Source organism: Tinamus guttatus, unplaced genomic scaffold, assembly GCF_059628265.1.
Source record: "Tinamus guttatus ecotype Peru unplaced genomic scaffold, ASM5962826v1 Tinamus_guttatus_pri_ptg000203l, whole genome shotgun sequence".
Taxonomy (NCBI): Eukaryota; Metazoa; Chordata; class Aves; order Tinamiformes; family Tinamidae; genus Tinamus; species Tinamus guttatus.
Window position 1 is genome coordinate 2,278,247 of NW_028288737.1, and position 23,189 is coordinate 2,301,435.

General features: G+C 39.4%; 1 protein-coding gene across 1 annotated transcript in view; it reads right to left on the bottom strand.

Moving 5' to 3' along the window:
• Window positions 1–23,189, bottom strand: part of PTPRM (protein tyrosine phosphatase receptor type M) — a 423,056-nt gene that overhangs the window by 307,215 nt on the left and 92,652 nt on the right. The window lies entirely within an intron of this gene.

The following is a 23,189-nucleotide window of genomic DNA, read 5'->3' on the forward strand; positions in this document are numbered from 1 at the left end:
ATGTTGACTTGATTTTTAAACAGCCACCTTAACCCTCACAGGTCCTAAGTCCCTACTTCAGAACAGCTAGAGAACAAACTATAAATAAAACCACCATTTCCATCCATCTTCTGTTTCTTGCTATCTTCCTATCTTCTACAAGAGGAAAGTTGAGGGTAGTCTAATGCAAAGCAAATACACCCCTCTGTTAGCAGATGTCAGCAATCCTTCCCTCACGCTGTACAACTGCACGTTTACAGGCTCTGAACTCGAGAGTGTCAGAACACCTTGGAAACTTTTGCAATGAAATTCTGGCAAGCACACTCTTTCCACGTGTGTGAATACTTTAAACAGATATTCTGAAATGGTGTCCTGACACATAAAAGCTGTCATGCAAAGCACAAAACCCAGCTAAGTACTGAATGCCATTTATGCACAAAATTCATTATCATGCTACAGGAGCAGTACACTAGTGCTCTCATTTTGCTGGAAGTTTATTCCAACTCCTATTACTCTGAAACACCATCTGAGGAAAATTAATCCTGTTTTTACTTTCTATACAAATCTCTAAAGATAGAGAGGGTTTCTTTATGATCTGAAGCGTACTTATTTTAAAAGAATAGTTCAGTTAGGCATCAACCTCATCCATTTTATTATACTCGGAATATTTTTTCATTTGATTTTTCTCAGGGCTCTGAGGCCAGAGGGGAAATCTAGAGCAACAAAGACTTGCCCTTGATGGAAGAGGATCAGGTTAGCGAACAAAATCTGGACACACACATGTTTCCTGAGTGTCACCATCAGGCTGAGGGAGGCGACCCTTCTCCTCTGCTCAACCTTGGTGAGGCAACACCTGGAGCAATGGGCACAAACTGAGACACAGGACCTGCCACCTGAACATAAGAAAACACTTCTTGACCGTGAGGGTGGCTGAACACTGGAACAGGCTGCCCAGAGGGGCTGTGGAGTCTCCATCCCTAGTGACTCTCGAAACCTGACTGGCCATGGCCCAGGACAATCTGCCCTAGGTGACCCTGCTTGAGCAGGGCAGTCAGACCAGGTGATCTCCACAGGGGCCTTCCAAGGCCAACTATCCTGAGACTATTCTGCGACTCATGCCGCCAGACAGCCAACAGGACAGACTTCACCCCGTGGTGAACAATTAGTTGTTCAAGGCATGTAGGCTATTTCCGTATTTTGCTCATCACTTTGATAGGGTTTGTCATGATATAAGAGGTAAAACTCACTAAGCTTTAGCTAAATGTAAGTTAATTTGCTGAAGGAATAATGTAAGAGGGATTTTTATTAAATCCTAATTACTTCTACTTCATTAGCACTTCAGACTGGCTGCTATCATCGTTGTAATGGAGGTCAGTGAGAATGAATCAGTCCAGACTTATAAATATACTGCTTCTCCTTGTCTTTTTCTAATGCTCTATCACCCTTTCTTGTATCTCAGTAATAAAATTCACAGAAATCATACTAGGAAAGGGAAAAAGCAATGACTGAAAAATGTCAATGGTAGACTAACTCTTATTGCCCTTTTTAAAGAACTTCATCCAGAACTTTCTTCAGCTGTAAGGACTTGGTCTTTTGCAAATAGGAAGCAATTTAACTACGAGCCTTGTTTGGCAGATGAAAAGCATGTATTACAAGTCCCTTTATTAGAAAACCTGCTGTCTTGAAACCCCTGAATGAACATTTCATCCTTTGTACACAACTACTGTTTTCAAATCCTTCAGAATACAAACCCAACAAGGAAACACAGGCCTAGGAAAGAAGCAAATCCTATAAAAACTAACTCCAGTAAAAACTATTATTTTCTATAAAGGCCTAGGATTCGTAAGGAAGAGTGCTTCAAAAACTACATTTTTGAATGCATTAACACTTTCTGTCTAGTCCACTACGTTATTAACCTACACTGCCATCTATTCCAGACCTGCAAAACCAAGTTTAAGCTTCTCACACTTAGTGTGCCCAATTCTTTCTCCAGTTTTCTGTAGTTTCCTCTCCAGCCTTGACAGCCCCACTGATTTGCTCCTCAGGCTCTCCTGCGTACCCCTTGCTCTGAGCACGGGTCTTTTCCCTGATTCCATCTGAAGCAATCCACCCCTTTTCTCTATTCAAAGCAAACTCTAAGAACACAGGGCAAAATTAGTACAAAAGGACACTGAATATTTGCTTCAATAGAAACAGCCTATTCAAACAAATCCTTGAATACTGCTCTTCCCTCTGCCTTGACTCCTGATTCTTTAATTTCAAGAGGCCCGTTGCTATCATAATTTCTGAAAGTGCACCTGGATGCGATAAATATGTCTGGTTTGTCCTGATCTTGTGGGTACTAGGAAGACTGAGTCTTTGAGCCTAATTAGAAACTATGCATGCAAATAGCAATTAACATATCCCTAAACACATGATCAGGGTCTTAAGAGCACGACTGCTATAGAAAGCATTCACATCCTTAGCTGTCTTCTATACAGCACTGAAATAAATTTGTTTAACAAATAATAATAATGAAGTATGAAAGGATGAGCATTGAGGAAAGGCCTTTTTCTGCTTTACTTTTCAAAACTTACTCACAACCCATCAATTATCTATCTACTAAATAAGTGTGCTAAACTACATGTGAAAAGCATCCTTTAGGTGAACTAATTTTAATCTTGGATTGAACAGCAAAAATAAAAGTTCCTATCTTTAAAATCTCTAGTGATTCTACAACAGATGGAAGAACAGTGCTTGAGCCAAAATACCACCACTTCAGTTATTCTCCATAGCATTCATTTTATTTCATGCCAGTTAAAAGATTTCTTTTTTCTTTTCTTTTGAAGATTAATCCACTAGTTCAGTCCACTAAAAAAAATCTGAAAACACTGAGGATTTTAGAAGATGCTAGTGGAAATATTGCTTAAGGGTCCTCAAAAGCTCAAGAAAATCACCACCAGGAAATTACTTTCTAATCAAGCGTAAGGAGGAAAGCAGAAAGTATTTTACAACAATGTACAACATGCCTAAACAGTTAGAAAACACTATTTTTTTCCACATTTAAATATATGAAAAACACACATAAATAACTGATATTCTAATTTTACCTCATATATATATTATACATTATACCCCCATTTTGCACTATACCAACAAGGAGGCTAAAATCAAGTTTTCCTTTATTTTACTTTTTCTTATACACATATAACATGGTTAGTCATTCTCCCATGGGTTTTTTTTTTACATTTATTTATTCCATCTATCTCAGCAGGGCAGTAGTTAAGAGGAAGGTACTGCAATACAGGAGGCAGTGCTGCTTTGTTTTTTACACAGATCCTTTGTGATTTTTAGCCTCCAAATACTCAAACTGATCCTAGGCAAGAAACGTCTTTGCATTTTGCAAATCAGCACCAAAGACACTGCAACCTAAGGCCAGTGAACATCTCCATCTGCATAGTGACTCAGACCCAAAGATCAAAGAATCCAAATCGGAGACTTAAAGATTTCCATTGCTCAAACAAGTCTCTAGTCCTTCAAAAGCAATCAGCATAACCAAGTGACTAGGAAGGCTGCAAGGCACAGAGTTACACACACGCATACAAATGTAAATGCTTACATTTTAAGTTGACCTGGTAGCTCTTGGAAATATTTTTACAGAATCACAGAATGGTTGAGGTTGGAAGGGACCTCTAGAGATCATCTAGTCCAACCCCTCTGCTCCAGCAGGGACACCCAGAGCACGTGGCACAGGGTGGCATCCAGGCGGGTTTGGAAGATCTCCAGAGAAGGAGACTCCACAACCTCTCTGGGCAGCCTGTTCCAGGGCTCTGTCACCCTCACAGGAAAGAAGTTCTTCCTCACATGGAGATGGAACTTCCTGTGTGCAACTTTTACCCATTACCTGGCCAGTGATGGGAGAACTTTTTGTGCATAGCTGCAAAGGAAACTGAATCTCAAAAGCCACCTTCAGACTTGTAGCACCTGACAGAATGCTCTGTCCCCTGGCAAAGGCTGCAGAGGTGCAGCTCAGGCTTGCTGAAACCAAATTCCCCACAGGATGGGGATGCTTTTCTCCAACCGTGCACTAATGTAAAGAGAAACTTTGTCTGAGTCACTTGAGAGCTTCAGTAAGAAGGATGTGCTCCACCAAGAGTAAAACCAACACAGAATCATAGTAACATCACGGCTGGAAAAGACCTTCAAGATTATCAAGTCTAACCGTAACCCCAACACCCCCAGGCCTGCTAAACCCTATGCAGGGATATCTGTACATTCTAACACACTTCTTTACAGTAAACACTCCATTACAAGTACAAATAGCCATTATAAGATATCTGTGTTTTATCAATGGCTCTATCATTACAGTCTTTTTTAATGTCAGTGAAAGTTGGGGTTAAGGGCAGATTGCAGACTTGCCTTCAGCATCACTGCTTTGGAGCAGAAAACAATACATCCGTGCTGCTACTAATCAGGATCTGGTGTAAGCGACTCTCAGCTTGATTTCACGCTCTGACACTGACTCATTATCTTAAGTGAGTCACTTAACCCGCACACATCAATTAACCTGTCCGTAAATTATGCAGGATACCCCGCAGTCTCACGGTTGTTACGAGGCATTTTTCATTTCTGTAAGAACATTTGACATTCTTGGATAAATAGGAGTGCAAAGTTTATTACTGCCAGCTAATGAGAGATTCCGTTAGAAGAGGGCAATCTATATGCTATGTGCCATTTCAGGTTATTTTGCATGATAAATGCTTCTTCTGAATAGTCATCAGTGGTGAATATTTCTCTTCTCAATCCCTGTGATGTTCCTCACATTTACAAGCTTTTGCTCTAAGCATGTAAGATGACAGGCATTAAACAAGGACAATGACTGCCAATTCCCACAGAAGAATTTAAACAAAAATGATGACATGGCATCGAGAATAGATGACCTTTAGTGTTCATCCTGTTCTGGTAAGAAAAAAAAGTAACATTTTTAAATATTATCATTATGTCCTTGCTTAAATTTGTTGTTTCCTGAAAAGCAGACCCATCCTCCCTATGTCATACTGGGTCCAAATAGCTAAAAATATCACTGTAAAAAATTTTGTGTAAAGGGAAAATAGCTAATTTACACTTACTGTCCTAGTTAGACATACCTCAACACACACTATTATATGTAAAAAATAATCTCCATATTCGCCTTCAACTTCAGTTATTTTTACATTTCCTTTTATATGTTCAAGTAAAAGCATTAAATGGGCTAAGATTATTTATATCCACTCTACAGATGAAACAAGTTCAGAATACATGGTGCTACTATTTACATCTTGCAATGAAATCCTCTCAGTACAATAAAAAAAAGGAAAAAAAGAAAAATAATAAAAGCATTAAAGTTTACAAAGATATTTATTAACAGAAGATAACTGAGTTTGGGTGGCTGCTCATAACAGGAATATTAAACAGTGTAAGAAAAGAGAATATATATTAATATAGGAACAAAAAGGAACAAAGGAAGGTAATGTATGTCTTAGAATTTGTTGGCATTAGTAACAACCAAGTTCAGCAGTACTTTTCACACTTCCTAAATAATCAGACGTGTTTGCAGTATCATATACTTAGTTGATGCAAGCTGCCTATGCTTCTATTGAATATGCATAGATATAGTGAAAGCATTTAAAATAAAATAAAAGCAAGGGATTGTATTTCCTCGGTAACACACTTCCTGAATCTTCCACTTCTAACTGAATCTTTCACTAAAGCTGAAGTGTTAATCATGACACACTAAGATGAGGATGCACCCTTACAACTCTTTTTCCTCTTAAGTCTTCAATTCTAGTGGAGGGAAAAAATACAGAGTCTATTTTATAACGCTGTCAAAACTAGTTTTGGGGCATCAAATAATGTTTGGAAAAGGAATTTGCATATTACTTGATATGTCGTCTCAGAGGTGCTCATGACATTTATTAGAGTAACAGTCTTGAAAAATTACATTCTAGTGCATTAATACAAAAGTTCTCCATGGCAAATATTAAAAAGATGTGGTGAATGATGTACTACTCGGAAATAACTGCAACCCTGGATAAGCAGAACCCACGTAAACTCATATCTCAAACAAGTTTTGTGTTTCTTCTGCATTTAGCTGGGTGAGGTAGCTCGAGTGAGCAGAGAGCTGTATCTGTGTGCAGGGAAGGGCAAGGAGATCAGCCAGGACACGAGTAAGGCTCCTTAGCCTTGTCACAGCTCGTGCTGAATCAATCACCCCGAAAGAACTCTGTGGAGGATTAGCACTGCAGCAGTGGCCATTACTGAGTCAAGGGACAAAGCCAGAATAGCTTTATCTCATGATAGATATCACTGTTTTGAGTCAAGTTTCCTGAAGGAACTCAAAATGCCATAGATAATATCTAACACTAAAGTTGACTCTGCTCTTCAGTATTCAATGAGATGACCTCCTTAGGTCCCTTTCAACCTAAATTATTCTATGAGCATATGGTGAGAGACAGATATTAGACACCGTTCCCGATGTTATCTTAAATACATATATTTTCAAAAGAATTGGCAGAACTCATCCCTCAAAGTTAGGGATGCAACTTCCCTTTCAGGAAGGGGATAAAAGCACTAGGAGCACACGTGATTGTCAACTTCCCGCTCCCAACACTGTTCCGATAACACTGTTTCCAGGTCTAGAGGTCTTAAATAATCCCACGCTTTGCTAATGTCAAAAACGTTATGAAACAGGCAAGACAGCTACATGCCTAATAATTCTCATGATGTAAGTCCCCAAGGAAAAAGTAATTCAGCCACCTGAAGCTAAATACTGCTCCTCTCCCACATGCTGCTCTTTATTGCTGAATGCTGCTGCTTTGGCCCAGGTGACTTCTGCCAAATGCCAGCTGCCCAATGCAACTCTTCGGTTAAACTCATCCTTCTGCACTGAAAATGCAAAGGGAATTTCCTAGTTTTTCTTTCTGAGTGATGTAACCCTGTGATGCACATTGGAGGGAAAAACATTAACAATGGGGGCAATAATAGTAGTAGTAGCTAGAACAACATCTCTAACCAAGATTTGTGTGCAATTAATCTCACAGAAGGAGTTACTACAGAACCAGAGAGGAGCTTAAAATACGTATTTTTAAAAGACTTCTATGCCACTTTTGCTAATTTGCGCAGGATAATCCAGGAGTCCAGATCTCTTCTACTTAAGTTTATACTTACTGTTATTTGATAGCCATGTTATGTTATTATCAAGCTCAATGAAGCTGTTTGTATGCAACTTGCCACAGCAGACAAGAATTTATTATTACTTGAAGCCATAGGCAGACAAACTGTTTTCTCCATAGCAATAAGCAAAATCTGGCATTAATAGTCTTTGGAGACACCAAAGTCACCAACTTGCACTGAGAAAATACACTTTTATAGGTTGACTCATAGGAAACATCTTGTTGGTGTCACCTTTTTCCTTTTTCTGTTTTGTTTTGTTTTGCTTGCTTGTTTCAATTAAGTAGGGATAAACTTTTTTCCAGTTTTACTAATGGAAAGAGAGCATGCTGACAGAAGGATGAAAAGGTCTTTGCTCAACAGATACACTTAAATGTATGAACTTCAATAACCTTTTGCTTTCCTAGTTGTGTCACAAATTTTTGTTATGGTCAGATGGAGGTTCTTGAAATGCACTAAGAATTTTTTCAACTGATAGTAACAGATAGGTAACAGAAAGATAGAAACTAGGCTGGTTGGCTTTCCTAGCCCTTTCTCAGATGGTTGGGGGGAAGAAGGGTGTCAGCGTGTGCTAATGACTGGAGTCCTGGGAGGGACCCTGGGCTTGGTTCGCAGCCTCCCCCCAGACTAGTTCTGGCTCTCCAAGTGTTAGTTACTGTAAGCGTGTGTGAAACTACTGCTTAATATATAGACACCTTCCCAGCCCAGGCGCAGGAAATACAGATGCAGGCTCTTCCTCTCCCGCTGGGCAAGCTTTGATAAGGAGTGAAACACTGAGCCAACCTTGGCATTGAAAATATCGTGTTTGTTGGGCAGGATAGGCCCGAGTGAAACAAAGAGCTGTCGCTCCGGGGCTTCTGCAAGAGCAGTTCCAGCAAAGCTCAACACTTCCATGGCCACTTGCGTGTGGGGAAGATAACAGCTCCAGAGCTGCTTGCTGATCAACTTGTGCTGAGAAAGCCAATGCAAGACAGCTCGTGTCAGCCTCACCACTGCTGAATCTTCATTCGCCTTCAGCAAAACCTTCATGGCCCTCCTGGATTCTGTGCTAATGAGAGATGAAGAAAACTAGGTGGGATCAAGATACAGGTCCATCTCCAGGTCAGAAAAGAACAGCTCTGCAGCCTATGACATTTTTTTCTAAGGGTGATTTTTCTAAGGATGGGAAAATAGGAATTGAAAGTGTAACATGGTCTGGAAAGTCTTCTAAAAGATGGACTTATGAGTGCATTACACATTGTCAGAGAAAGGTATTTTCAGGATTAGCAAAGCAGAGTCTTGACAGAAGCCAAGAAGGCCTCATTTCAACTTGAGATTGTTTAGTAAAAGAATGAGCTATTATGAGACAGAGCTGTCCAGGAAAATTTAATATTCATTAAACTTGGATGAATACTAGAAGACAGAGTTACAATTTCTTATTGGACGTTGTTTTTGTTTCTTTCTCTCCCCCTAAAAATTCTCTCCCGGGAGCAATCAATTCTAGAGACCACAGCATTATTTATTGACAAGACCAAAATATCAAATTTGTCTACTTATTGACTGACTTCTGCCAGAAGTGCAAAGGAACAAAATTTATTAATTGCAAAGTGTCTTGAACTAGTCTCAAATGCTGATTGCCCATGGATATTGTGTTCTGTGAAACAGAAAATTAACAGATCTGCCTGCCACTAAAAACACCTAACCCAGCACCTAGCACTAGACCATAAAAAGTGCAAGTATTCTTCCTGGTACTTTTTTTTTTAAGGATCCTTTTCTAGAATTGTGAATATTTGTTCCTTCCCTAGCCAATGTTAACGAAGTCACATCAGTGTGTCTGCCGAAAGTGTCTTGCCTCTGATCCCATTAATAATTGTAACACTCAGGGAAAGGCTTAAGAAAAAGCTGATTCTTTAATTTAAAATTTTCGTGCATGCTTAAGCAACCAAGTGTTTTTAGCATGTGATTTAGCTAATGAAGTAGGCTTGAACTCTGCGAGCAGCCTGCCTGCGAGCACCACGGGCCAGCAGTGCCTGAGCTCCTCTCCCTTCCTGCCGAGGGGCAGAGCAAACCGCGGCTGGGGACGCCAGACCAGGGGGGACCTGATGTCCGTCCGTCCCATCTCGTCTGTGGCAGTCAGCAGTCCCTTGGAGAGAGGGGCTGTGAATCCCAAAGGAAGCAACTGTGAGAAAATCAGGAAGCTTTATCAGTCCTACTGAGCTCTAGCAGTCAAAAAAAAAAAAAGTATTAGGAGGAAAAGCTTAAGCTCCCACCTTAGCAAACAAAATGACTCTGTACAACCATACGTTACAGTGTTATTGCCATGACTTTTTCTTTAGTTGTATTTATCGGAACAGCTGGTATCTATCATATATCCTGCACATAAATATTATACTGTTCATTATTATACAATTGTTTGTATGAAAGTGGTTGTTTTATTAGCTGTTTTAAACAAAAACTGGACTGAATCTGTTTTGCTGGGGTTGGGTTTTTTTGTTTTGTTTCTTTTTTTTGTTTGTTTGTTTGGAAGAAACCTAATACTCCAATCTTGCTGATCTTGTTGACAGGAAATAATACATATATTTGGAAAGTGCTGTTGGCTGAGTGTGTAGAATAGTAAAATATGTAGTGCGTTCCCTGGTTCCTTGTAAAGAAACAGAAAACAAAATACTTCTCTCCTCCCAGAGGAACTTGGATAAAATCAAGTACATTCCTATCTGAGTCTCAAAGCAAAAATGTTTCAAGGTTCTTTATAAACTCCTTGCAACTACAAAGTAAAGCTACATTTACATTTCCTCAGTGTAACAGAGAGATTTAAATACAATCCCCTAAGTTATGGTAAAATAACTATACAGAATAGGCGGCTCTTTCCTTGTTGATACAGAAAAAGTAGGCAAGGGCAGAGGGGAGCAGGAAGAGAGCAGGAGAGGAAAGGATGGTATAGAAACAATATTTTACCATATTCTTCTCAAAAAAGTGTATCTTTACTCTGAACTGCAAGCAGCATATACTTGCAGAATACTTTACCTTACAACTTTAGTTGTAAACATTTGCATACAGCCAACCTAGTCAATGTGAAATCAATGGCACAAATGGATGAGGGATAAGGATAACTGGGCTTCAGCCCCTAGACTGATGTAAAGCATTACTGAGAATGCACGTGTGTCATTCAAATTTCAAGTGCGTTGTCCTCACAGCTTCCTTCAGGACATTTTGTTTTATTTTAATACAATAGAACAGTTCTCTTCCCCAGAAAAAGACATTTTAAGATTCACTCAGAAACTTCATTTCCAACAATGAGAACTGGCTCTTTTGAAAGAAGCAGAGGCAAAATGCTTTTTGATACCAAACAAAGAATGTACTAAACAAAGGAAAAACATAATTATACTTTTAATTACTGTGCTATAATTAAAGCGTCTTGTGTAACAAACTTCAGAATTGTAGACAAAGAATATCAGATAAGGGCAAAACTTGGTGTCATCTGCTGCTATCGGCGCTTAATTAACAACCAAAAAAATGTGTAGAAAAGAGGGTATCTGTTCCTAAAAACATGCTTTTCCACAATTTAACCTTGACATGGGAACAGGCACATGGTATGAAGCTTTGTATTAAGTACTGAAGTACTCCTGGAAAAAAAAAAAAAAAAAAGGCAGACCATAGCCATTTATCTCGACTGTAAGGAATGTAAAGGTCTGGAAGCCAAGGCTCTTCATGTGTTCATTTCAAAGCACAACCAGCTACCTTGCTCAGAATATCCCGTGGCTCAGCAGATGTGTTAAAAATAATCAACGTGGTTACATCCAATTGCTAGTGAGGCCTTCTGGAGCCGGGATACATGCAGCCATAAATATTAATGCGGGTGCTTTTTTAGACCTATCTTCAAATGTTCCATCAACTTTTCTTTAAATGAGGGAAAACATAAAGGAACACATTTTAATAGCAAAAGCAAAGCTCAGGCAACTATCTTCTGTAAAAAAAGGAATATCCCAGAATCCTCCAGGGAATCTGATACTCTGTATTTCCCTAGACTTCACATTGAAATGCTAAAATACAGTACACCAACAAAGCTTTATTTGTGAAAAATAATAATGGTTAGGGAAAGCATCTAGAGTTAGCAGTGACGAGGAGAAAAACTAGGCATATAATAACCAACAAGACAGCTGATACAGAGATTAAAGCCTGTGGCTGGTGGATTCAGCAGAATTTAGAAAAATGCTGTGAGGACCCCTTGACCGCAGAAATCTCATGCACATACTAACGTTAAGGTAGAAGGGAAAAGGAATGAAATTCTTGCAAATAAACATATTCTCTCAGGGAGCATTACGGTGCATGACCCAGACAGAAGAGGAAGGAGCACAGAATCGTAAAGAAACACATCTCTGAGTTAGCAAAAATGAATGACGGGCCTCTTGGCAATTACATTCTGTTCTCATTACAAAACCCTCTTATTTAGCAGGATATACGGAAATCCTGTGCTTGGGACTACTGTTAGGCTTTATATAGTACTACTGTAAGGCTAGGTGGCTCTCAAGCTGCAGGAAAAAAAATGCAGCTTCATCATAAAACAGGTCATCTGAAGATAAGCAGGCCACCTATTAAAACAGTGGCCCCAGGTTACAGCATTCAAACACTTTTCTTCTTAATACGAGTGCAATTCACCAGTGAAAGAAACTAATCAACCTGAGATTATACAGGAGGATTTTCTATACCCACCCCTAAGCAGGATGGGCTCTATTTGCCAAATAGAGAAGATAAATAACAGTGCTCTAGTGGTTGATGCATTATTGCAGTATCAATTTTTATTTCCATATTACAGGTGTTGAATGGCTTTTCAAAAGAGTATTTTTATTTGATGGAAAGTGAAATAAGTAAATAAAAGCTCTCAGAGGAGCTTTTTCCTAGAACTTTTAAGATAAATTCATTAAAGGGAAACAAATCCACAAAACTTTTTATTCATATCTGGATAGCTTCACAGGCACATTGCTAATCATCTTTCAGCACAGCATAATAATTGGAGATTTCAGATTCAAGAAATACACTTTGGAGCACATCTTTTGCTGCTGACTCAGAACATTGCTGCTGTTCAGCAAAAACGATCTCTGCCAGCCTTAAGGGGAAGTATCTGGGTAGGAAAGGGTGTATCTCATTTGAAACAGTACAGAGGAGTCGGAAAAGTTTCAGAGACATTTCCAGCACATAAAGCTTGAGGAGGAGGAGAAGAGGGAGGAGGGAATGATGAAGCAAAAGGGCATGCTGTTAGTAAACATCGAAGTGTAAAGCAAGAAATACTATCGCTTGGCTGGTGCTGTGCATTCATGAAGGACCATCCTGAATATAAATACATTTTATTGACATGGAAATCCTAATCATTGACTTTCACTGTTGAAGAGATACCGCAAGGGTTTTTGTTTGTTTGGTGTGGTTTTAAGTCAGCCTCTTCATGGACCTGCACAGGAGGTAAAAATGACCCACTCTAATGTCTTATGTTAACTTAAAGGTGCAACTAGATGTAGACACACCAAAACAACTAGCACGAGTAATTTAAATTCAACAGGCACTGTAATAAGCCCTTGCAAAACACAGTTTTTCCAGGAAGAAACTAAGATAATAATGAACTTCTTACTAATAATATAGATTTTGTTACTGCTGTACTACAGAGCAGAAAAAAAATGAAACCTGCCATTCACTTAATGAAGCCACTTTGCAAGCGTAACACCATTAAAACGCCTGAATTGACATGTCCCACAAAGGTTACTTCTCTAAACAACTTCCTGCCTTTACAACACCCTAACTTTGTATTAACAAAACGCCATACACCTCAACAACCCTTTCAGTATTGTATGGGATGTTTCATGCTAAAATTAAATGCGGTGAGAAAAACACGACTGCATAAACATCAGTGCTGAAAAAAATGCATCTCTCTCTGTGCCACATGAGCTTATTTAGCGCAGAGTGCCAGCCTGCCTTCATTTTCATGTGGCACGTTGTGCACGTGGACTGCAGCGGGTGACCAACTCTTTTCTAGAGCATGAGGGTTTCTTGCTTCAGGCAGGAAATCCTGGCTAATGCTGCCAGGCCCCGGGTTTCCAGACCTGCACGGGCCCTCCATGCCATCTGGCCCTGCACCATGTGTACATCAGCCGCCTGGTCAACCCCGCGGGGAGCTGCCAAAGGCCGGCACGTTTGGCCCACAGTTGCCTAGTAGGGAAGCCTAATAAGGAATTGCCCAGGAAAGCGGCATGGCTAAAATCCCAGGGATCTTAGTGGCTCTTGGGAAAGCACCTTTCCCCACGCTGGATACAAAACAGGCCAGAAGGCTCTTCTGAAAGCCTGTCCGTTCTTGCAGGGCCTGCACAGGGCTCCTCCTTGCCAAACACAGGGGCAAAGCTGCCTGCCACTTAGCTCTAGTTACTAATCCTAGTTACTAGTCCTAGTTACTAGTCCTCCAGTCTAGAGGACTCAGCTCTAGTTACTTTTAACTGAAAACTATTAAAACACTGAGAACATAAGGATTGGAACTGACAACTCGTCCCCTCTTCACCTGCCATTCTCTTTCTAGAGCTTTCTTGAGGGGCCTGACAACTCTTTATAATTGACCGTGAAATCTAGAAGGTGTAAAGAGAGTAGGAGTATTGGGGAAAACCAAGAACTCAGCTTTGGCAAAATGATGTTTCTCCTCCTTCGCCTAGGGGGAAAAAAGAAATTTTTTTGAGTAGCAATGCTATTGTATTTCAACTTAAAACAAAAAAAATGTATATGAAGTCACTGCTAAGAAAAGTGCATCTGTAGCTTCCGTGTTCTAATATGAATATGTATGTATTCCAAAACGATTTTAATGATGCATCATGTGAGAAGCGCAGAACTGTGATCATCAATTGCTTGCATGCAATTATCACAAATATTTGATGTTATTAGCTGCTGCAACATTATGACTTGGATAATTATCTGCACCTGTTTTCTCATAATTAAATGGTTGTGTACATCATTAAATTTTCAATGAGGTCCAGACAGTATTTTTTTTTTCTTTTGTACTACTGAAACACAGTTGATTATAAATGTTGTGACTTCTAGATGAAGAACACATTATTTCAGCTGGTGAGGGAAATAACTATATTGCTTTAACACCAAGAACAAAAGTACAGAGCTCTTTAATTCAGCCCATGGAATTCATGAAAGTATTTTAATTGCTTCTTCTCTGAGTGCAGAGTTCCGCAAACAAGGGAATTAAGACTGTGTCTGATATTTTTTGAAAATCTGGTTGCTTCAAATACAAGAAGACTTAAATGCAGTACAAAACTGAATCTGTAGGATACGTTGTTTGTATCCTATCTCGGCAGCCACGTTTGCAACCTCATAGACAGCTACGTACCTGCCCATAACTGACGAGTAGCAGTCGGGAGACATTTGGAGACGCACGGCAAGTAACAATTCCAGGTGACTATATCAGCTCTCCTACTTGCACTGCTTTTGGCTGATCCAATTACTCCGATTCAAAAATATTGTTTATGTTGTCATACACTAAGTGAAGAAAATCTGGAAATATTTCCCACTCCATGTCATATTTTTAGATATCTTTGCAGTGCACTTCTACCGAGTACCAGATTTTAAAGTATTACATGGAGTATTTCCTATCAGATTTGACAGAGGGATATGAAGTAATTGCAATCACATAGTCCTCTGACAAGAGGAAGAAGACAATAAAAGATGCTAAAAATAAGTGTATTTTCAACTACACTGAAAATATATTTGGTCAGAATGAGGGCTTGGTTTTGACACTGATGAGAACGAAGCTTTATCACTGCCTTGTGCACGACAGCAATTCTGAATTCAACCTAAGGACCAAGTACTCCACAAATGACATGTCTGCCAAATAGCTTTCTGATACAGCCGCTAATGACCTCTGCCTCAAATCACTCAAATCAATGACTTTTTGGCCACTCTAACTAAAGACACAGCTCAAGTTGCTAACAAAATGCTACCAGTCCTGAATGCCTGCCAACAAATTAAGTGCTGTAGGAAGGGGTGAAAAAAAAAATCTCCCATAAATCTAATAAGGACAAAAAAACCCACCTCCTTAATTTTGGCTAAATAAATAAATAAATAAAACACTTAAAGTAATACGTCAAGGAAAAGATTCCCTAGAGATTCATAATGTTTGCTCCTAAAGAGAAGTGATGGAATCCATCTTCCATAAAATACTCAATAGCATTTTAGCTGTGACTATGACTTTGTCTTCATACAGAAGAACTGTCTTAAAAGATAAACTGCTAACTCAGAAAATAATTTACTTGAGCCCTGAAATGGAGGCAGTCACGTTGCACACTTTAATGCCTGTAGATGCAATGAAAGGTTTTGATCCACTCTTTATTAATTTCTAAAGGGTAGAATGGATGAGAAGAAATCTAATGGGATAAGCATGAGACTGAAAGAAAAGCCCTGAAGACTGCAAGAAATTAACAGGCTCTTTTTTTTTTCGGTAGATTAATTACGAAACAAGAAAAAGCTTATTTAGGAATACTCTGATTATTCCCCTTCCTCCTGATCTTGCACTTCTGTGAGCGTGAGTTCCTGCAGGAGGATCTTCTGACTCACTGTTTATTCATAGTCCTCATAGGCTTTTTCTTGGTCGCAGATTCCTCAAATTGGCTGAGTATTTACATTCTCCGATAGGAGGAAGCAGCCAGGCAAACAAGCACAAAAATTCCATTGCTACTTAATGCAGGCCTGCTGGAACTGGAGGTGAAACTGCAGAGGTTTTAATCAGACACCCTTGGCAGTGAAGGTAGAGCAACGTAGTCTTCAGCACCGAGTACTGCGGGAACCCTACCCCAAATAAAGCATGTGCTGCTTCCTGTATATTACCATGGGGTCCAAAAATACCTGCATTAAAACTACTTCAGGTACATTTGCACGTCTCAGGCATACCCACAGGAAAAGATTTACGGTCTGTGTGGCCACTACCAGAACTAACTGAATTTTTCTTTTCTAGACAAAAATATTTGAATTGAAAGATGCCAGTTTATCAAGTGCTAACAGGAAGGTAACTGTTCCCAACACCATGCAGTGCTACCCTAACCGTTAACCAAGATGAATCACTCTTCCCTCTCCTGTTGGAATTCCCCTACCTCATTCAAACAAACTCATCGTGAGCATGCCAGAGAGGTGAAACAACCACATGAGGAAATGCCCAGTTATTCAGTGCATTCCCACCTCTGATTTAGCATGGAAATCTGAAAGAAGCCTCTGGTTTGTTTATGCAGCAGGATATTGCTTGGTGCTATCAGTGGACTATGGGAAAGAGAAGGAGTTTCCAATGCATTAACAGGGGAATTTTGCAATACTAAACATTTTTATTGATAAGAAATCCACTTCATATCCAGCTTAAGAGTTTTAGCAGCTTCCCAGCACATACTAAGGGAAGTCTTACATAGAATAATAGGAAAAGTACAAACACAGCAAGTAAATGAGTGAGGCTAAAGTATTAGTGTTGGCTTGGTATATGTCTGTGGTGCTACACAAATACCTCCAACAGGCAACTTCATCATCCAAGTTGCTCCAAAAAACTCTGATTTAACAAGAACAGAGTTTCACAGACCTTTCAAATGGAGTTCGACTTCCGCAGAAAAGGAAAGAGATGAAAAACAAACAAAGAAAAAAAGTAATGATATCATCATCTACCAGGCACACATCTTTTCCAAATCTTTACCAAATGCTGAACATAGTGACCCATGTATTTCCACTTGTTGCAGCATGCCCTGTGATATATTTAATTTTGTATGCAAACATCAGATGTCTACTTGAATGTGTAAGAAAACAGGATAACTATTGCATCCTTCCTGGTAAATTATAATAAAAATACTAAAGAAAACTGTCACTTAAAAAAAAAGTGAAAAAAAATAAAAGCTAAATCATAAATCATTATCATATCACTATTCTGTCTCAAAACTACTGAAAGTTTAGGCAAAAATCCACATTCAAATAACCTGTCTAGTTGCCTGGTTAGCAAACTAAGAACACTGTCTGCCAGTACTGGTTGTGAGTCCCTGTGCAGCACCTTGTCTTTTCTTTCTCCTTGCAAGACCCTAGGCACTAACATATCACAATATTCTGATTCGACCCATACAGAAATTATGAGAGAAAGACCTTGCAATTCCTATCAGAGACATACAAAAAAATGAAGCATAACTCAAGCAGAGAGAACAAGGTGCATCTCCCACACCTTGATATTAATGTACATTTTCTCTGGATAGCATTCCAATGAGTAAGAAAATGCTGCTATTTAAAGTCACCTGGGAGAAACAGCAAACAGCAAGAAACATGCACATTTTTTCTACCACACAAATGCAAATAGAACTAAAGTGTTCCTGCTATCACAGAGCACAATGTAGTGCTTAAATATATTTAATGCTGAAATCCTCATCATACTGGAATACCAAAGAACCATAACTTTATATGTTAGGTAACTGTAGCTGGATTTATACAGACTAGCCAACTGATTACTTCAAGATTTATCTGGCTTTTAAAAATGGATCACAACTCTTCCACACACAATTAAACAATGTACATTCTTCATGCAACCACTTCACATTCTATAGCATCAAGCTGTCCTTTAAATCAGTATCTTGTTTTATGAAATATCTGCCAGCTGCGCATATCTGAAGCATCTATCGTATGAGGAAAGACTAAGTGAGCTGGGCCTGTTTAGCCCAGAAAAAACTGAGAGGGAATCTGATCAACATGTACAAATACCCGAGGGGAGAACGTAGAGAGGATGGGACCAAACTTTTCTCAGTGGTGGCCAGTGACAGGACAAGGAGTAATGGATACAAGTTGAAACCCAGGAAGTTCCATCTCCATGTGAGGAAGAACTTTTCCTGTGAGGGTGACAGAGCCCTGGCACAGGCTGCCCAGAGAGGTTGTGGAGTCTCCTTCTCTGGAGATCTTCAAAACCCACCGGGACACCCCCCTGTGCCACGTGCTCTGGGTGTCCCTGCTGGAGCAGGGGGGTTGGACTGGATGATGCCTAGAGGTCCCTTCCAACCTCAGCCATTCTGTGAGTCTGTGAACTGCTAGCTGTGTATCAAAAGGCCATTTTAAACAATCATTTGTATAAACATGCTCTTTCTACAGACACTGCATAGATATTACTAAGCATTTAGCAACACTAGGTATTCAGGATGCAAATAACTATGCAAGGCCTTCCAGAAAAAAATAAAGCATGGAAATTATACATTATCATCCCATAAAGCACACACAGAATCCTCATTCTGGCTTTGCCCAGCGTGATGTTAAGCAGCAAGGTCTTTAATCCTTATCGCTCAAAACATCCTTCCAATACACTGTACGGCAACCAGTAAAGAACTGACTGTTCTTGAAATACTCTAAACTGAATGAAAAACTGATGTCGGATCATCATTATAAATGCATCATTTGCATTTAATGACATCAAACTCAATGCTGCTTAAAAAAAATGATGCTGCTTTCTTTGGAAATGAACTGGAACTGGGACTGTGAAACACTGTGGAAGAATATTACGCAACTGAACAGAGTGTTTTGGAATAAAATACATGTATATGAGCAGAAATCATATGCAGCAAATAACAAACACAGACCTCACTCCTGACAATATTTATATTATGGTAATAATCTGTACAAACCTTATTGCATCACTTTCTGTGATTCATTTCAGACTCATCTCAGCCTTATATGGACTAATAAACTGCACTCAAATATCTGAAAACTCTGTGTGACCTGAAGTTTGCATTCTTTTCTCTGTATTTTGGACCCATCTGGGTTTTCTCAAGTCTTAACACTGCTCATTCCTCAGACTACTCCGGATGGTTACAGAGTCACCGACTGGTTGAAGCAGCAAGGGACCTCTAGAGATCACCTAGCCCAAGTCTCTGCTCAAGCAGGGACACTCCGAGCACGTGCCACAGGATCACGAGTTTTAAATATCTCCAAAGATGGAGACTCCACAACCTCTCTGGGCAGCCTGTTCTAGTGCCCCATCACCCTCACATGAGAATTTTTTTCTCATGTTCAGACGGACCTTCCTATTTTTCAGCTTGTGCCTGTTGTTCTCGCCTGATCACTGGCCACCACTGCAGAGTGTCTAGCCCCAAACTCTTTACTCACTGTCCTCAGACACTTAGTCTTTCATCCAGATTGAAGAGGCCCTGCTCCCTCAGCCTTTCCTCATGAGAGGTGCTCCAGCCCCTTCATTATCTGAGTAGCCTTTCACTGGTCTCTCTTCAGTAGCTCCATGTCTGTCTTGCATTGCGGAGCCCAGCACCAGCCCCAGCACTCCAGGCCTCAGCAAGGTATTTTTTATTCTTTATTGCCCCAGCTAATGCTGTTACTTTCAGGTCTGCTAGCCTTGACTTCCAAAATCCACCTTATGCCCCTGTGCTGTCCTGACTGGGGTCGGCTGCCCGAGAGATCTTGTGCTGCAGCAGTCTCACACACTCCGCATGGATTCCTTCCTACAGACGTCCCGCGGGAAGCAACAGCGGGAATGCTCATGTGAAGTGCCAGAGGACTCGGGGCGGAGGGCCCTCTGTGGGGAATCCCCAGCTTCCACGTGCTGATAAGCCATGAAGAATTTGACAGTTCATGAGCCAAACCAGGATAATGGAGACAGAGCAGAACAGGCAAAGAACACAGAAGGAAATCAGTACTGGGAACATCCAGTCAGATTAGAAATGCAAGAAAAGTCCCCAGAAAATTTTTATTTCTACTTCCATGATGATAGAATGTAAACAGGGACTGGTGTATAGACACAAAATGGAGTAACTGAATGAAATAATGAAGCAGCACTGCTCAGACCATGGGGAGGGATTTGAACATGCCACTTCTTTTAATAGGCATAATGACAAAAAGACAGTTTTAGCAACAAGAAGGCTAGGTACCTGCTTACAGGGTAAACTTTTCCCACAATGAGGCAATATCAAAGAAAGCATAAAGATCTTCCTCTGAAAATCTACCAGCAAGATAGCAAAGGCTGATATTATGGTGCAGCAGAAAATAAAACAGGTCTGTTGATACTCAGCATGAGGTAACTGAGGAGTGTACAAAAAAGTATCAAGAGTAGCAGTTCGTACTCGGTGCAGCAAAGAAGGGGAAACCAAGCTAGGAAACAAAAAAAAAAGTCGAAGTAGAGAATGGAGAATCATCTTTTCAACTCCACTCCAAATACAATCACGCAGTATAGGGATATGAAAGATTGCAATAAAAAAAGTCTGTGGCAAAAATCTGCAAAAACTGGCATAAATTGTACATGCATATTCAACAGAAAGCCAGAGCTGAAGATGACACTGATGTGACATGAGGAGGATCAGAAGAATGGTGCTGATGTCCACAGTGATCAAAACAGTTCTGGAAACAGCATCCAGGAGATGAATTTGACCGGGGAACATCTCTGTGAGAAATCAGCTATTCATAACACTTCCTAAGTGTTACTATTTCGGCAAATTTTTCTGAAAATATCTTTATTAAATTATAGCAAAAAGGTTTACAATTAAGTACAACTGTAACTGTATATTATATACACACATTAATATCAAACTGCTGTAAAAGTTTTGGAGGGCAACACAAAATGACATTAGTAATGAATAATTGTTTCTATAATTATATTTTTGACTACTATTATAAACATATATTCTTGGGACAGAGAAAAAGCGGATAAAGACACAAGCTAAGAAAACGAAACAGCCACATTTCCTACAGCATTTTGAAAACTAAAAAGAACGGTCAGCTCCAACTGCAAATTTAGTGGCTTTTCTTCCTGAAAACAACTCTTTTAAAAACTAGCAAGCGAACCATCTCTTCATTGACTTCAGCTGACTCACAGCACCCTTAAAACAGAAGAGCAGTGGATGAACCACTCATCTAAGCCATGTGAATATGTAAAGAATTATATCTATATCTCACTCCTTTTTCTGGTTGATTAAATGTATTTTCAAGTTAATACAGATTCATTAAGTTGCTTATACTTATAAAGAAAATTAAATCACTGACTCTTTACTTACTTTAGTAACAAATATTCATTACATTTCTACTACAGTAAAATTCCAACCAGGCCATTGAACTAAATATTTAGAAATTTTTTCAATATAACTTACTGCTTTTCAAAAACTCTAAGTCTCACAAAGAACTATTAATATTCAGTATTAGATAACTAGACCTATATAGTGTGTATATAAATATGTACACACATAAGTATGCATGTCATATGCCATTTTGTTTGTCCCACTCAGATAACATATTACTTAAAGGCCAAAATAATTACCTATGTGAAGTACAACTACCTTATCTGTCTGGATTAAAATAAATCAAATGCCCTAACTAGTGTGCTTCCCTCTCACTGACACCAAATTATTTAAAATGTTATATATTGACACCAACGCATGCGCTGAAGCATATTGCCTGAAATTAGGAATGTTATGTGCATTAATTCTCCTACTGACAAGGGACTATTGAACTGAGAGTACTCATCTCAGTCTAGTATTACAACATCATTGCATAAAGCATTTTGCTGTCAAGCCAAGAATTCCCCATAAAGCATTAATCTAAGATGTTCTATTCATTATCGTTTGAATTTTTTTTTTCTAAAACATGTAGTTCAGAAAGTGCTGACAAACTACTTGAAATTGTTTTTAAATGTATCACATAATTCTCTGGTTAAGGCTGACTGAAAACTAATTAAAACCATTAGGATGATGATTTGAACAAGAACAGGAAAAAACTGTCTAGATGAAACAAAGACGAAAAATTGGACACTACTGGCCTGAATCATGTTCTTAGACACAATGTTTCTCGTTGTCAAAAATCTGAGCATTTCTTTTCCTCTCTTAAGTTTCTTTGACTTGATATCCTCACTCTCTTCAGACTGACTAGTTCACTTTCTGACCCAAGTCTCTCAAAGGAAACTTCACTTCCTTTATGGGCAAGGATAGATGACATTTAGAGATCAGGGAACTCTATTTCCAAATTTAATTTCTTTTTACTTGATCATCAGAACATTGTCTTACTCCCCCACTCTGAGAGAAAGGCAGGAAGATAATAAGAAACAAGCTAAATGACACCTGACAAATAAAATTACATAAACATAGATGAAAATACAAGTTCCTACTTTGCCTGGACTTGAGTTCCGTGAGGTTTAAAAAAAAAAATCCATTTAAAAGTTTATGACCATTATAAGAACACAGATCTGCCAGAATCTCTTCTCTCTACCGAGAAGACTAAGTAACATAAACTAAAACCTCTTTAAAAAGTAAGTGGGGGAAGTAATGAAAAAAATTGTGATAGGAAGAACATTTCCAGTGGCATGAATGTCTGCTTTGAGGAAAAGAATATACAGCTTGTGCTGCAAGCAAGACAAGCCTTGTGTCCCCATATATTAGCTCCAGCTTGACAGACAGGATTAAGCACTCATGAAATAGTCCAGAAAAATTTCGGCCGTGTGTGCCAAGATCACTGGACAAGAGCCAGTTTAAAAAAGAATCTGCAAAAATGTTCTTTATCTGGAATGAAGAACTCAGTTGAGCCTGATGATCAAGTGCCAGAACTCAGCTGAAAGCAGCATTTGGTTACCTAGAAATTTAGGATTCCACCTCAGCCAGAGGAAAGTGAGTGGAGAGGAGAAAGGCACTTCCAACCCAACCATCAACCCCTGGTATGATCTTGTCCACAGCACATGGCAACAAGGACAAGTCTACAGAGAAGAAGGCTGAGGGGCTTTTTAGAAGGGAATGGTGTCCAAGGCTGATTAGTGCATATTACTTATTAATGCACGAGTGACGGGTGCTTAGATTCAGGCTCCATATACAGTCACTCCTAAGGTTTCAAGCTTTTTATCTCCTAATTTCCTTATCCCAAAATAAGCAAGGAATATTTTCTTAGGCAGGACACCTGTTAGCAGCATTTCAGGTAAGCCCCAAAGTGCAGATGATTTAAAGACCTAATTGAAATGGATGTTAATGAAATAACGGCATAACCATCAGCAACGCTTGTCACCCTTCCGGGTGTATTTAAATGCTCATAAA